This window comes from Salvia hispanica, chromosome 4 (assembly GCF_029641045.1).
Source record: "Salvia hispanica isolate PSC_SH4W2 chromosome 4, Shi_PSC_v1, whole genome shotgun sequence".
In the NCBI taxonomy this organism is placed as follows: Eukaryota; Viridiplantae; Streptophyta; class Magnoliopsida; order Lamiales; family Lamiaceae; genus Salvia; species Salvia hispanica.
In genome coordinates this window covers 49,428,380-49,441,919 of record NC_142695.1, presented here as the reverse complement: position 1 = coordinate 49,441,919, position 13,540 = coordinate 49,428,380, and the positions used below count along the sequence as shown (strand labels likewise).

Here is a 13,540-nt window from a genome sequence, read left to right as displayed (position 1 = left end):
ACGAAGTTATAGCATGATAAGAATCTCCGGGTCACTGAACTTCATGTGGGACAGAAGGTGCTCCTTTTCCAGTCCCGGCTCAAGCTAATGCCAGGAAAATTGAAGTCTAAATGGATCGGCCCATATACCATCATCGGCATCCGCGCAAACGGAGCAGTGGAGATCCAGGGAAGTGCTCCTAACTCTATCCCTTTCCTTGTCAATGGTCATAGAGTGAAAGTCTATAGGGATAATTCCGAGTTGTGTGTGGTGGACGAAGTTCCACTACATGCACTCCCAACTATTGCCTAGACGGACGAGGAGGTATTCTCGATGAATTCCTGGGTCAAGTAGTAGGTTAACAATTTTGAAAATACAAACTGAACCAGGGAATCTCGGGAATACTCTAAAGAAGTGTGTAAATAGTTTAATTATTTTTCAAACTAAGAAAATCCAAAAATATTTTTGAAGCACCAGACTCCGAAGGAAACCGATACTTTATACTCTAACCTTGACCTGAGAGTCTGGAACCTTCAATTTTTTTTTAAGTATAGGATCATGATCAAGGGAATCATCTAGAGGAGAATCTGAAGGAAGAAGTCAAGGAAAGCTTGAAAAAAGAGGTCAAGGAGGGAGGGAGAAAATTTGAATTTCAAATCTGCCGATAATTATGGAAGTTGTACGGTTGCTTACCTTATGCCTGCAATTGCACCATCCTTTATCAGAAAAGCAACCGTCGCTTCTCTCTCTCCAATAATCCCAAATCGACGAAAAAATTGAATTTACTCTCCCTTCTCTCTACTTTCATTCTCTCTCTAGAAAACAAACCCTAACCCAAATTCGACCAGATTTTTTTTTTGTCAATTTCAGATCTGCAGTAATGGATTCAACCCAACTCTGTTGGCGGAATTGATGCAGAAATTGGGGAGCGTCGAGAAAGCAAAAGAAGTATATGCCCTGTTCGCCGCTAGCCTGATGACGTCCGCGCCGGTTGTACCACCACTGACGATTCCGGCAGACTCGGCTGCACAACCGGAGAATCTTCGTGAAGAAAGGCCGCAAGATTCTGAATCTCAACACGCAGAAACCGCTTCACAGGAGGCGGAGAAAGAGGAGGCGGTGCACGAACGACCGGAGGAGGATAGACCAACAAACGGCGGGACGATGGTGGAGACAGAGAATCAAGGTGACGAGAACCCTAATTTTGAAGGGAAGGAAGTTGGTGAGGGGGAAACCCCTGTTTTAGATGAAGTTTTGGAGGGGGAAACCCCTATTGTGGACAGTACGATTGAGGGGGAAACCCCTATTGTGAAGGATGTTGCTGAGGGGGAAACCCCTTTGGAAACTGGGGATGAGACCCCAATTGATTTCAGGGGTGCGACCCCTGAATTCGTGGAAGAGGGGGCGACCCCAAGTGGTGTCTGGGGGGAGAACCCCATTTATATTGAGGGAGCGACCCCGATAGTGGAACGTGAAGGGGAAACCCCGGAAAAGTTGTTAGAAGAAGCAGATCTACTTGCGACTGGAGTACCGGAGCCCGAGGGAGGGCTGAAATTGATTGTGGACCTGGTGGGTGACCAGGATGAAGATGAACCCAAGATAGACGAGAGGGCAGAAAGGAGACGCACCAGGAGGATTCTCCTCGATGAAGTCGATGACTTAGTTCCTGATGCTGCGGAGGAAGAGGAACGCCGCCTGGCCAAGGAAAGGGCGAGAAAAGGGAAGGCGGCGGCGACCTCATCTACTCGGTCAAGGAATGCTCCCTCTGTCAAGGAGGTCCAGTGGCTGGGCCAGGGATTGAAGAGGCTACTTGGATGGACGTGGCGGATGTGCGCGGCCAATTTCCTCTCTTCCTCCTTGAGGACAAGGCTTCTTCGACGTCGGAGGCAATTGATACGCGTTGGAAGGTGTACAACCGCGAAAGCAGGGAAGTTGAGTAGAGGAAGGAGTCAAGCATGAAAATCTCGGCAGCTGTTATTTGTTATTTCCTAGATTTAGTTGTTGCACTTTTTTAGCATTAATAGTTATTGTAAGCCTATAAATATTGAGATCTCCAGACACGAGAAATCATCTTGGAAACTCGATCTTTTGGGCATTCTAGCGCAGGCCTCCTGGTGAGGATTTATTTTCCATTCTCTTGTTCGTTTATTTCGATCAAATAAAGCCGAGTCATTTTCCTCTTATTTACCATATCATTGTGTTCTCAATTTCCAGCAATCGAGTAATCCATCCTAAGTAATTTCCAGAGCACCTCTTGTGCTCCTCACTTCCGTCGGCCTTTACTCTATCAAATTGGTGCGGTGACGATGGTTGCCACTCGGAGCACGGAGTCACGACTAGACGGATTAGAGAAGGCTGCCGGGGACTTGGAGAAAACTGTGGGCGAATTGAATGCCCAGTTTCTGAAGACAAACGAGCGGATTTCAGCGGTGGCTTCTCAACTCAAGTTGTTCATCGCAGAGATGAGAAAGACGAATGCCATGATTGGGTCAGCTGAAGAGGCATCTTCGGATAATCTGGAGTCGGGCACTGCGGCAACGGGGACCACCGCGATGCTAGCCATGCCCTCGTTCGACGGAACCGAGGCGGTGGGATGGCTAGCAAGGGCCGTGCAGTACTTCTTGGTCTCGAATACACCATTGGAAAACAGAGTGAAGGTAGCCATGGTGGCTTTGACCGGGCCAGCACTTCCATGGTACCAGTTACTAATCAAACACATTCCCACACTCTCTTGGGATCGATTTTACAGGAGCTTATGAAGCGCTTCGGGAACAACGGCGCCCTGGATGAATATGAGGCGTTCGCAGCGGTCTGCCACACCGGTTCCCTGGCTGACTATGTAGCGGTTTTTGAGTCCCGCCTTGCCTTGGTACCAGACATGGCATACCATCAATACTTGGGCTTCTTCTTGGCTGGCCTTCGCCCTGAGGTTCGCTTGCAAATGAAGGCGGCCAAGGTTACAAACTATTTGGATGCGGTCCAGTTAGCCCTTGACATCGACCAAGTTCCAGGAAATCTGCCACCATCCTCGGGACAGTTGCTGAACGTAAACCAGCCAGCTGCAGCGACGCCAGCTCTGGGACGAGCTGTGTCGAAAGGATACTCCCACTCTTTTCCGTCCCAATCAGCCATGGGACCATCACGAAACCCCTCGCGCAGGTTCAGAAATATGACAACGGAGGAATACCGAAGGCATATTACAGCTGGAACGTGCTTTAAGTGTGGTTTAAAATTCGGTCCTACCCACCGTTGCCCACCGAAAACTCTCAACGTGTTGGTTTCTGATGACGTGGACGAGGGTTTGACCGATGCCTCGGCAGTAGAGCCGAAGACGGTGGATTCTGATCAGGAATTGGAGTTGTCAGAGTTGTCCTCGAACGGGTTGGATTCCTTCCAGACAATGAAATTATTTGGAAAAATCGGCAAGCATAAGGTGTTGCTAATGGTAGATAGCGGAGCTAGTCATTGCTTTATTTCAGATCAGCTCACTGTAATCCTCAAATTACCAATATTGCCGACCATTCCCTACTCGGTAACTTTGGGCGATGGCTCTCGAATCAGGGCAGCTGGGATTTGCAGGGACATAGATCTGCAAGTGGACTCTGAAATTTTTACTCTTTCATGTTATGTGTTTCCTCTACGGAACATCGACGTCATTTTGGGCGTTTCTTGGCTGGCTTCCTTGGGGGACGTGGCCGCCAACTGGACTGATTTATCTATGAAATTCTTAGTGCAAGGGCGACAGGTAGCGATCAGGGGCGACCCCTCTCTGACCCATCGGGCGTGCTCCGCGCAAGATATTCGGACTTTGGAGGCAGGGGATGCCTGTTGGGTACTCCGTTCGATGGCAAGTGATATATCAACGGATCAGTTCGAATTCGATGATGCCCTCTCTGCGGTAGAGCATCACCAACTTCACTGCCTGACCGGACGAGATTTCCTGCTGTCATCAATTCTCCCAGCTCCCTTCCAACGCTCCGAAGGACAGACCATCGGATTATCCTCCAACCACGGCCTTCTCACACGCGGACAAGCACACACAACTCAGAACTTTACCGCGAACACAAGAACCTTCACAAAACACTCCAATCACTTCGGGATTGGTCACAGACAAAAGACCAAACCCTAGATTAGAGAAGGAAACCGAAGAAGTTTCCTAACACTTAATCTACACCGGTAGAACTCTTAGGAACTGAGAATCATCGGTGGAACAGAAAGCTCAAAGGAGAACTCCGGCTAGATTCGCCGGAATCTCAGAGAGAAGAGAGAGAGAAGGAGGTTTCTGAGAGCAAGAGAGAGAGAATAGAATCGTATGAGAGAAACCCTAAGGTCTTCTCTCACTTAACAAACACACTTCACATCTAACGGTTGTGGTGCAGGATCCGCGTGGAGTTGCCACATGGCGCGCATCCAACAGCTCTAGCAAGGAAACGGGCCAGACTTAATTTGGCCCAACAATTATTCTTATGAGCTCAGCATAAGAGCAGCCCAGCCAAATAATAATAGAAGTCCAAAGCAAGGAGTCCAATAAATCAACACAAAACTTGGGATACATATTATACTACTCAAGTAATGTTCAAGCCAAAGTCATTTATATCTACTAGAAGCGATATATGTCATTGTTTAAGTTGATCACTTTATTCAAGTGAATGATCTGATGTGCCACATCAAGTTTAATTTAAGAAAAGTTCGAACTCGTAAAAAATTTCTACGAGGTGTAAGTTCATGGTATTAACGATAAGTTTTAAATATGTAAGAAATGCCAAATTTTGAAAATATTAGTTACTATTAGTAGTTTAATTTTTTTGAGCAAGTTATGATGCAAGGAAACAACCTTTTGAATAACACAAGTAATTCAAAGACATATATATTTCCATTTTATATCATTAATTATGTACGATTTTCTCCCTTTTACATGTATACAGGGCCACCAATTAACTACTAACACACTTATATGAAGTCCAAAATTTTCATTGTGTAGGTGAGCCACATAATTATATTTCGTCGTTCAAACTTCACTCGTTCTTTTTTGAAATTCTCTCATTTACGAAAACAAAAAAATATGTTAAAAAGGACTCGAATTAGTAATAGTAAAAAAATCTATATAAATTATGGATTAATATTGCAAGTGGATAGGTAGTAATGTATTATCTCTGTCGAACTATAACAGATTCAAGGTGGCTCGTGTGTGGAAGCCCGAATTTTTTTTATTATGTTATTTTTATGATTTTTAGTTAATGTACTTTTTTTTAAAAATAAAATTAATGAATTTTCCCGTATATGTCTCGTAAATTTAATTCCGTATTTTAATCGTAATTTTAATTCCGTAAATGTAGTATATTTTGAATTATTTTTATTGCGGCTGGCCTATGGCTGGCCTAAATCTAATGTGGCAGGTGGATTTTTTAGTGTTGCTGACGTGGCAGGGGAGAGAATGGCTAGCCTATTGCTGGCCTATGTACCATTGCGGATGCTCTTAGTCAGATTTCAATGTCTGCACTCTACTCTGTACAGTCCCGCTGGAATGGATAAATTATTCGAGGTGTATGTTGGGACCGAATTAAATATTCAACTCTATTTCTGATACGGTCAACAAGTGAAAGGTATACAGTCGAGGATGTAGGGGAGTAGTTTGGCGAGGAGAGAAAAATCAGGATGCAAGTGAGGCAGAGGAGATCCAGCAAATCAGGATGGAAGTTGTTTAGTTCCTATTTTTATGTAATTCAAATTAATGCTTAGTTTAGAGTCTATAAATACGTGTAAGCTAGAGATATCAGATTATCTTTGAGTGATCATTAATTTGGATGACTTTGTCGTAGGCCTTTGCGGAGGAGTGTTATTCCGTTAATTTCCAGCAATAAAGAGAGTTCTTCTTTTCCTTTATTTGTCAGTAGCAAATCGTGGTTGTGTGAGTAGTGTTTTACTAGCTGCAGTGGGGAGCATATCTCGTTCTCCTCTATCCGGTGGCCTTACACTCCTATCAATTGGTACAGTGAACAATTGTTAACTCTCGATCGGACTTGCGACTGGAGGATTTGGAGAAGTCTACAGAAGATTTGGAACAGGGCAGGCTCTTGTTGGATGCGGCGGTAAAGGAACTGAATGCACAATTCCGCCGCACCGATGATCAAGTGACAGAGGTGCGATCAGACCTGACCGCCATGCTTCAGGAGATGCGCACAGGTTTCGCGTCTCTCAAGCTTAAGAATACTTCCACACCTAAGGATGAGGCCACCTCAGCGAATTGGGAGCCAAAAACGGCATCTGCAGGTGGTGTTCCGGCATCGACCATGCCTACCTTTGATGGCTCGGACGCCCTAGCGTGGCTTGCACGGGCTGAGCAATATTTTATGATTTCGGAAACCCCTTCCGACGACCGGGTAGGAATCACCATGGTAGCTCTGACTGGCGTTGCCCTCCCTTAGTACCAGCTATTGAACGAATATGAGGCATTCGCCGCAGTCCGCCACTCTAGCTCACTTACGGATTTTGTGGCTGCTTTCAAGGCGCGACTCACGCAGGTTCCGGATAAATCGTGTCAGCAATACCTGGGATTTTTTATGGCGGCACTGCAACCTGAAGTCCGTCTACAAATGAAGGCCGCCAAAATCACTACTTATGAGGATGCGGTCGAATTAGCACTAGACATTGACATGTTGGCTTTCGCCCAGCCCCCGTGATCAGCACCTACCCACTCGTCCACCCAGGCACACACATATGCTTCCCAGCCAGCTCGCTCCGTCTCAAAGAGGTACTCCCAATCCCCCTCTCATTATTCTGGCTCGTCACGGCCAGTTTCCAAGCGCTTTCGGAATGTGTCTCTAGATGAATATAGGCGCCACATAACAACGGGTACCTGCGTCAAATGTGGCCTAAGATTCGGGCCTACCCATAGAAGACCGCCCAAGACGCTCAACGTCATTATATGCAACGTGGAAGCAGAATCGCCCGACGATTCAGAGCTCGAGGAGTCAGCAGTTTTGGAGGGCGAAATGGAGCCGTAGCTGTCTGTACTATCTTTGAATGGGCTGGACACGACCAATACAATGAAACTATTTGGGACAATCGCCTCACAACAGGTTAAAGTAACGGTGGATAGTGGCGCTAACTACTGTTTCATATAAGAGCAGTGCGCCCAGAGGCTCCTGCTGCCAATTACAGCCACAACACCCTATTCGGTGATGTTGGGTGACAGGTCAACGCGACGAGCAACAGGGATCTGTCGGGGCATTCCTCTAACGCTGGAGAAGGAGAGGTTTGTGGTCTCGTGTTACGTCTTTCCCCTAAGGAACATCGACGTAATTCTAGGGGTTTCATGGCTCGCGTCCCTTGGAAATGTCATGGCTAATTGGCAGCACTCTTCCATGGATTTTTCAGTCCACAGCTGACCCGTTTCGCTCAAGGGCTATCCAACTCTAATGCGTCGAGCCTGCTCCACCCAGGACCTCCGCTGCCTCGACGAAGGGGACTACTGTTGGGTCATCCATTCGGTTGAAAAAGAGGCAGACTCAGAGCCTTTCGGGATCGGTTCGCCCCTGTCATAGACAGCCCAGTCACAACTATTGCAGTTAATCGAGGAATTTCCTTCAGTCACACGCGCCACCGCGGGCCTGCCCCCCACCGCCGCACTGACCACCGCATTCCTCTTCTACCAGGTACTGACCCGGTCTCCGTGCGGCCATACCGATATAATCATTTGCAGAAGGATGAAATGGAGAAGCTCGTCGCTGAGATGTTGGTTTCCGGGGTGATTCAGCCGAGCACTAGTCCGTTCTCTAGCTCGGTCCTCCTCGTGCGAAAGAAGGCCGGCTTTTGGATGTTTTGTGTGGACTACCGGGAGTTAAACAAAAGGACCGTTCCGGATAAATATTCTATTCCGGTGATACAGGAATTATTGGATGAACTACATGGCGCCAAGTGGTTTAGCAAGATTGACTGGAAAGCTGTCTACCACCAAATCAGAGTCGCGACCGATGACATTCCAAAGACTGCATTTCGCACCCATTCTGGCCATTACCGTTCGGCCTCACCAACGCACCGGCAACATTCCAGAGCCTAATGAACGACATTTTCAGGCCAGCACTCCGAAAGTTTGTCTTGGTATTCTTTGACGACATCCTCATCTATATCACAACTTGGGCAGATCATATACGCCACCTTCGACGAGTGTTCGAGACCCTACACTCCCACGCCCTCGTCGTCAACTCAAAGAAGTGCCTTCTGGGTCGAGATAGTGTCAAGTATCTTGGGCACATTGTGTCCTTCGAAAGAGTTAAAATGGACCCTGCCAAGATCTCGGTGGTCCTCCGCTGGCCGACCCCGACTTCTTTGAAAAGTGTGCGCGGGTTTCTCGGGCTAACAGGGTACTACCATTGTTTCATCCATGACTATGGAAAAAATGCAGCCCCCCCTACGGAACTCTTAAAGAAGCCGCTATCTTCCTACCCTAAACCCACGTGGGTTTGGCCAACCGCGGCAACTGCAGCCTTCAATGCGCTTAAAACGGCACTCACATCAGCTCCTCTCCTCCGGATGCAAGACTTACGAAGGAATTTGTAATTGAGTGCGACGCCTCGGGCCGGTGTCTAGGGGCGGTATTAATGCTGGAACGTAAGCCGGTGGCCTACTTCAGCAAAACTTTATCCTCTTGATGGCTGGCAAAATCCGCCTATGAGAAGGAATTCATGGCCCTCGTGCTCGCAATCCATCACTGGCACCCCTACTTGTTGGGCCGCCATTTTGTAGTTCATATAGATCAGCGCAGTCTGCGTCAACTGTTGGCTCATCCTCTGGCTACTCTGGCACAATAGAATTGGGCGGCAAAATTATTGGGGTACGACTTCACCATCATTTACAAGGAAGGCAAATTAAATAAAGCGGCCGACGCGCACTCCCGTCGAGACGAGGAGGTGCTGGAACTCTCGGCCATTTCCCTCGCTTCTTGGCCAGAATGGTCAACCGTGCAAGCAGCTCTGTCTGCGAACCTAGCTTTGTTAAAAATAAAGACGGCGTTGGAGGCCGGACAACCAACTTCTCTCCAAAATAAAAAAAAAAAAAAAAAAACCAACTTTTCTCCATTATGAGTTGGTGCACGACATTTTTTTTTACAAAGGGCGGATTGTGGTTCCCCCCATTCCTCATGGATACCGAAACTACTCGCAGAGTTCCATGTCACGCTCACCGGTGGACATTCCGGCGCCTGCCGCACGCCCCTACCGACTCTACAAACTTATTTTACACTTTGTTGTAAATAAGTTTGGGGGGATGAAGTGGTGGACCGTGAGTTTAGGGTTTTCTTTTTGTTTTTTTTGTTTGTTTTTGCTTTAATTTTCCAAAAACCCGTAGGAGATTTTTGTGTTCTAAAAATGTTTTCTTGAATCCATGTCATGAACATAACATGAAGAACTTAGAAACACGCATGCTTAGGGACACATTAGACCGAGTTGCCAATGATATTATATTCCATCTATGTTTAAGTGTGGCTTAACGTTTTGATATGATGGTTGGGTGAAAAGGTGCATAATTAGTGAATTGCTTGTTCGCCTTGAATCGTGCTTCTACCTTGTGAGATTTGAGCCTTAAATTCTTTCTTGTGTGATTTATCTGTATGCATGTATATGTTTCTAGAACTTGCTCTTAGTCTGCCTAAGTTTACATAGTGTTTAAGCTGATTTAGGAGGATGTTAGGCCGTCTTTTCTTAACTACTTTTATATCCAAAATTTTCGACCCTCTCAATTTTTTCCTTTGGAGCCAATTTTGAGCCTTTAAGCCTTTTCTTTGGAAGCCAAAATAAATGGGGGGACAATTCCTTGGGTTAGTATAGTTTTTGTTATCTTCTTTTGTAAAGGAATTGGAGAGATAAGGAGGAAAGTATAAAAAGTAGTGTGCTTAATATTAAGAAAGTACAAGTTGCGAAATTGAGAAAAATTCCAAATATGTGCTTGATCTTAGAAAAAAAGAGAAAGGATGTGTAAGAAAGAAAAAAGAAAGAGAAAGACAAAGAAAGAAAAAAAAAAATAATAATAATATGTGTGAAAGGTTGTGAAAAAAAAAAAAAAAAAAAAACGAAGGATTGAAAGTAAGTTGAAGGAGAAAAATAAAGTGTTAGAAGTGCCTTAAGTTTTAGAAAAGTGGAGTCATCCTAACTCTACTTGGGATATTTTTATATTTGAGTCACTTTTTAGCCAAATATTCCTCACCTACCAAAGAGCCTACGTTACAACCGAAAAGAAAGACTTTTCGGACTTTTGATGCTTAATCACATTGAGTAGAGGAGGGATTAGACTTTGAGCAAGCCTATGGTAAACTTTGCATGATGCATGATTTGAGTGATTTACACTTTACCTTTATACACTTTGAGAGTGAGAGAAAGAACACTTCCCATCTTTGGAAGTTTGCCACATGTGAGTGCTTGAATTCAAGGTGTTCCACGAGTTAGTAATGAAAGTGCACTATTAAGCCTTGCTTGATTTGATTGTGTTAATCCATGCTTAATCTATTCTTTCATCTTTTGAGGCAATTATGACGTCTAGTCTTTGTGCATTCCGTGCGTCTATTCTTGTGTCTTTAGTGTTTTGTTCGAGGACAAACAAAAATGTAAGTTTGGGGGAGTTGATACGCCCGGATTTTGCACTGTTTTAAGGCCATTATTTGGTCCGTTTTTGTCATCAAAATCACTCTACATGTCCATTATTTGCATATTCTATACATTTTGGTATTTTGACGTGTTTTGTGAGAAATGTGCATATTTGAGCCGAAAAGGGGAGTAAAAACGCATAGTCTGGAAATCTGGAGTCAGACGGCGACCAGCGACCGCCGCGAAGTTGTACGGTGACCGCCGGCGCCCGGCGGTCAGAGCTATATGGCGGCCCGCCTCGGAAATTTACGCTAGGAGAAGAGTCTCGCCCGGCGACCGCCGGAGGACATGTGGCGGTCTGCCACCGAAGGGTCAGAATCTCTGGACTCCAACGCGGCGACCGCCGGCCAAGGTGCGGCGGCCCGCCGGAGAAAGGCGGCGAATCCGACCAGCCCTAGATTTGCTCCAAGATTTACCAAATTTTGAAGATCTTTTCCTTCTATGATGAGGAATAATCTTCCCCTATAAATAGGACCTCAAGCTTCATCAAAAAAGAGAAGTTTTTTTCCGACACACAACAAGAACACATTCATAGAGATCAAAAGCTAGAGTACTTCAATTGTGCAAGGAGTTGAAGAAGGATTTCAAGAACATCAAGAACGACAAGGATTCAACCTACGGGTTTTATTTGCTTTAGTTTTATGTTCAAATTGCTTTCCCTTCAATCTATGTTTTTAGTTTATTCAGTCATGTGTAACTAAACTCATAGGATTCTAGGGATGTGTTAGTAGTAACTTTGGTTATACAATTCCGTTTTCTATTTAATATCCGTTTTGTTTTTACTTTGTTTCTTCCCTAAGTTAATCATGATGCTTCATAATTGAGTGACACAATTATGTATGATTCAATACAACTTGCTTCATAACTGTGACAGAGTTCTAGCGAGTTAGATCCACTTAGTAGACACTACAGTTAGCTTCCTTTAATACGGCACTGTTAATTGAGAGTGAGGACTTTTCAAGGGTCTTAGGAGCTTTTTGGAGTTACGTGTTAGGATTGACAACCCTAATGTTAGTAATCAACGTTTGTATCGCATGAGCATAAGCTAGGTGACTCGTCCTTTCAAAGTATTAACTGTGCTAGGGTATTGTAGTTTGGAATTTGTATAACCATAAAGCGAAAGCACATCCCTGGAATTCTCCTTATCTCTATACTTTTCTCTCCGTGATTTGCTTTCTTTTAGTTGTTTACTGTTTTTAATATTTACTGTTTTCAAAAAGTTACAAAAAATTCTTGTTTCTCCAGATAGTAATTGAGTTCTAGTAGAAGATAGACACTTTGTGTACATCTTCCCCGTGTTCGATACCCGGTACTAACCTTTTGCTATACTATACCTACTCTGTATACTTGCAGGTATTTATAGTGCAAATAAAAAGTGCATCAACTACCTATCGTGAAAGGTTGCAATGTGAGTCCGATTATTTCTAAGCCTTTCTGAAATAAGATGACGTTGGTGTGGTATAGCACTGAATGGATCTAACAGCAAGATGTGTCTTTATGCTATCTACTGAAAGACTAGGTCTGGATAAATAACTATTTCTTAATCTACATACGTTAGCATTGAGCATACGGTATTGATTATGCACTACTTTGACTTATCAAATGGTGCGGGTTTTTCGCAACCCAATAATCCTGATATATTGGGTAGTGGTGATTAATATCTAGCGGTGCTAGGATTGCTATTATGTTGAATCGCGCACGAGGTGAGTCTCGTTTGATAATGTCCTCAAGAGGAGCTCGAACAAGGTTTTATTATTCGGAAAACTGGCCAGTTGGAGTTTTATTACTCTATGAATAATAAATAAGTGTTTCTTGTTAAATCCACTCTTGGAATTAATAAGATGTTAATTAATTAAGTCCATAGCAGACATTAATTAATTAATGGACATTTATATCTTAAGCGTGGGAAATAAATAATATAAATAATGAAAACTCGGATTACTTGTAATTTCGGATTTGGATGGGGAGTGCAATATTACTTCTGTAGTGGCTGCTCGTAATATTCCAATATAAGCTTATATTAAATTGGGGTTCAATTTAATTAGTAAAAAGCTAATTGGGCGAGCCCATATCCAAAACCTTCCATAGATCCCTGTCTGGGCCCATAAAGAACTTAATATAAATAGGAGAATAAAGGAGACAGAAGAATCACAATTTCATTATTTCGTATTTTTCGAAAATTTCAGCTTCCCAGCTGTAGGAATTTTCGAATTCCACTCCTTTTCCAAAAAGGATTTCTTCTGTCTTCTTTATTTAAGTCCTAGTATTCTAGTAAGATCAGCCCACCCTGATATTGGAATACAGTTCGGGAACCAGAGAGAAGATCCGTGGTCTAGTATTGAAGATCATCACGTGGAGAAGGCGCGAGCAATCGTCGATTCTTTGGAGAATCAAATCGGTAACTCTAAACCGTAGAAATCATGTTTAGGATTTATATTTTCTAAGCATGAATTATTTGCGTTCTAGCATGCAATTATCTGTTTAACATGTGAATTGATTAATCGCATAATCGGTCAAATAGATCCTATCTGATTTATTTGTTTTGTACAAAGTCTTTCGCTGTGCAAGGGGCACCAAACCCTATCATATGAAAAGTAGACAGTTACTAAAAGAGGAAATTTAGGCAACAAGGTATATCTGGTGACTGGTTGGCTTTCTGACAGGTCTGGAAGGTACAACTAAAAAGTAGGGAACAAAAGCAAAAGTAACTTAAAAGTAAAGTGGTCCAAAACTAAAGTCGATTTTGACGTTTTCTTCTTCACCAAGCATTAACAGAATTCATATGAACACAAACACCATAACTAAACTCAGATTCATGACTTCAAACTCAAGATCCATAGATTTAAAATGCTCAAACTTAAGATGGACGGCGGAACTGCAGTTTACCTCTACTGACTGACATGCAAGGCGGTGATTACAATGTA

The 13,540-nt window shown here is 44.0% G+C and overlaps 2 pseudogenes; both read left to right on the top strand.

Annotated features, from left to right (window-relative positions):
- The first annotated feature begins 2,285 nt into the window (after nt 1-2,285).
- On the top strand, nt 2,286-4,108 carry LOC148929359 (uncharacterized; annotated as a pseudogene).
- Nucleotides 4,109-6,140: 2,032 nt separating this feature from the next.
- On the top strand, nt 6,141-8,213 carry LOC148929358 (uncharacterized; annotated as a pseudogene).
- Nucleotides 8,214-13,540: the final 5,327 nt, after the last annotated feature.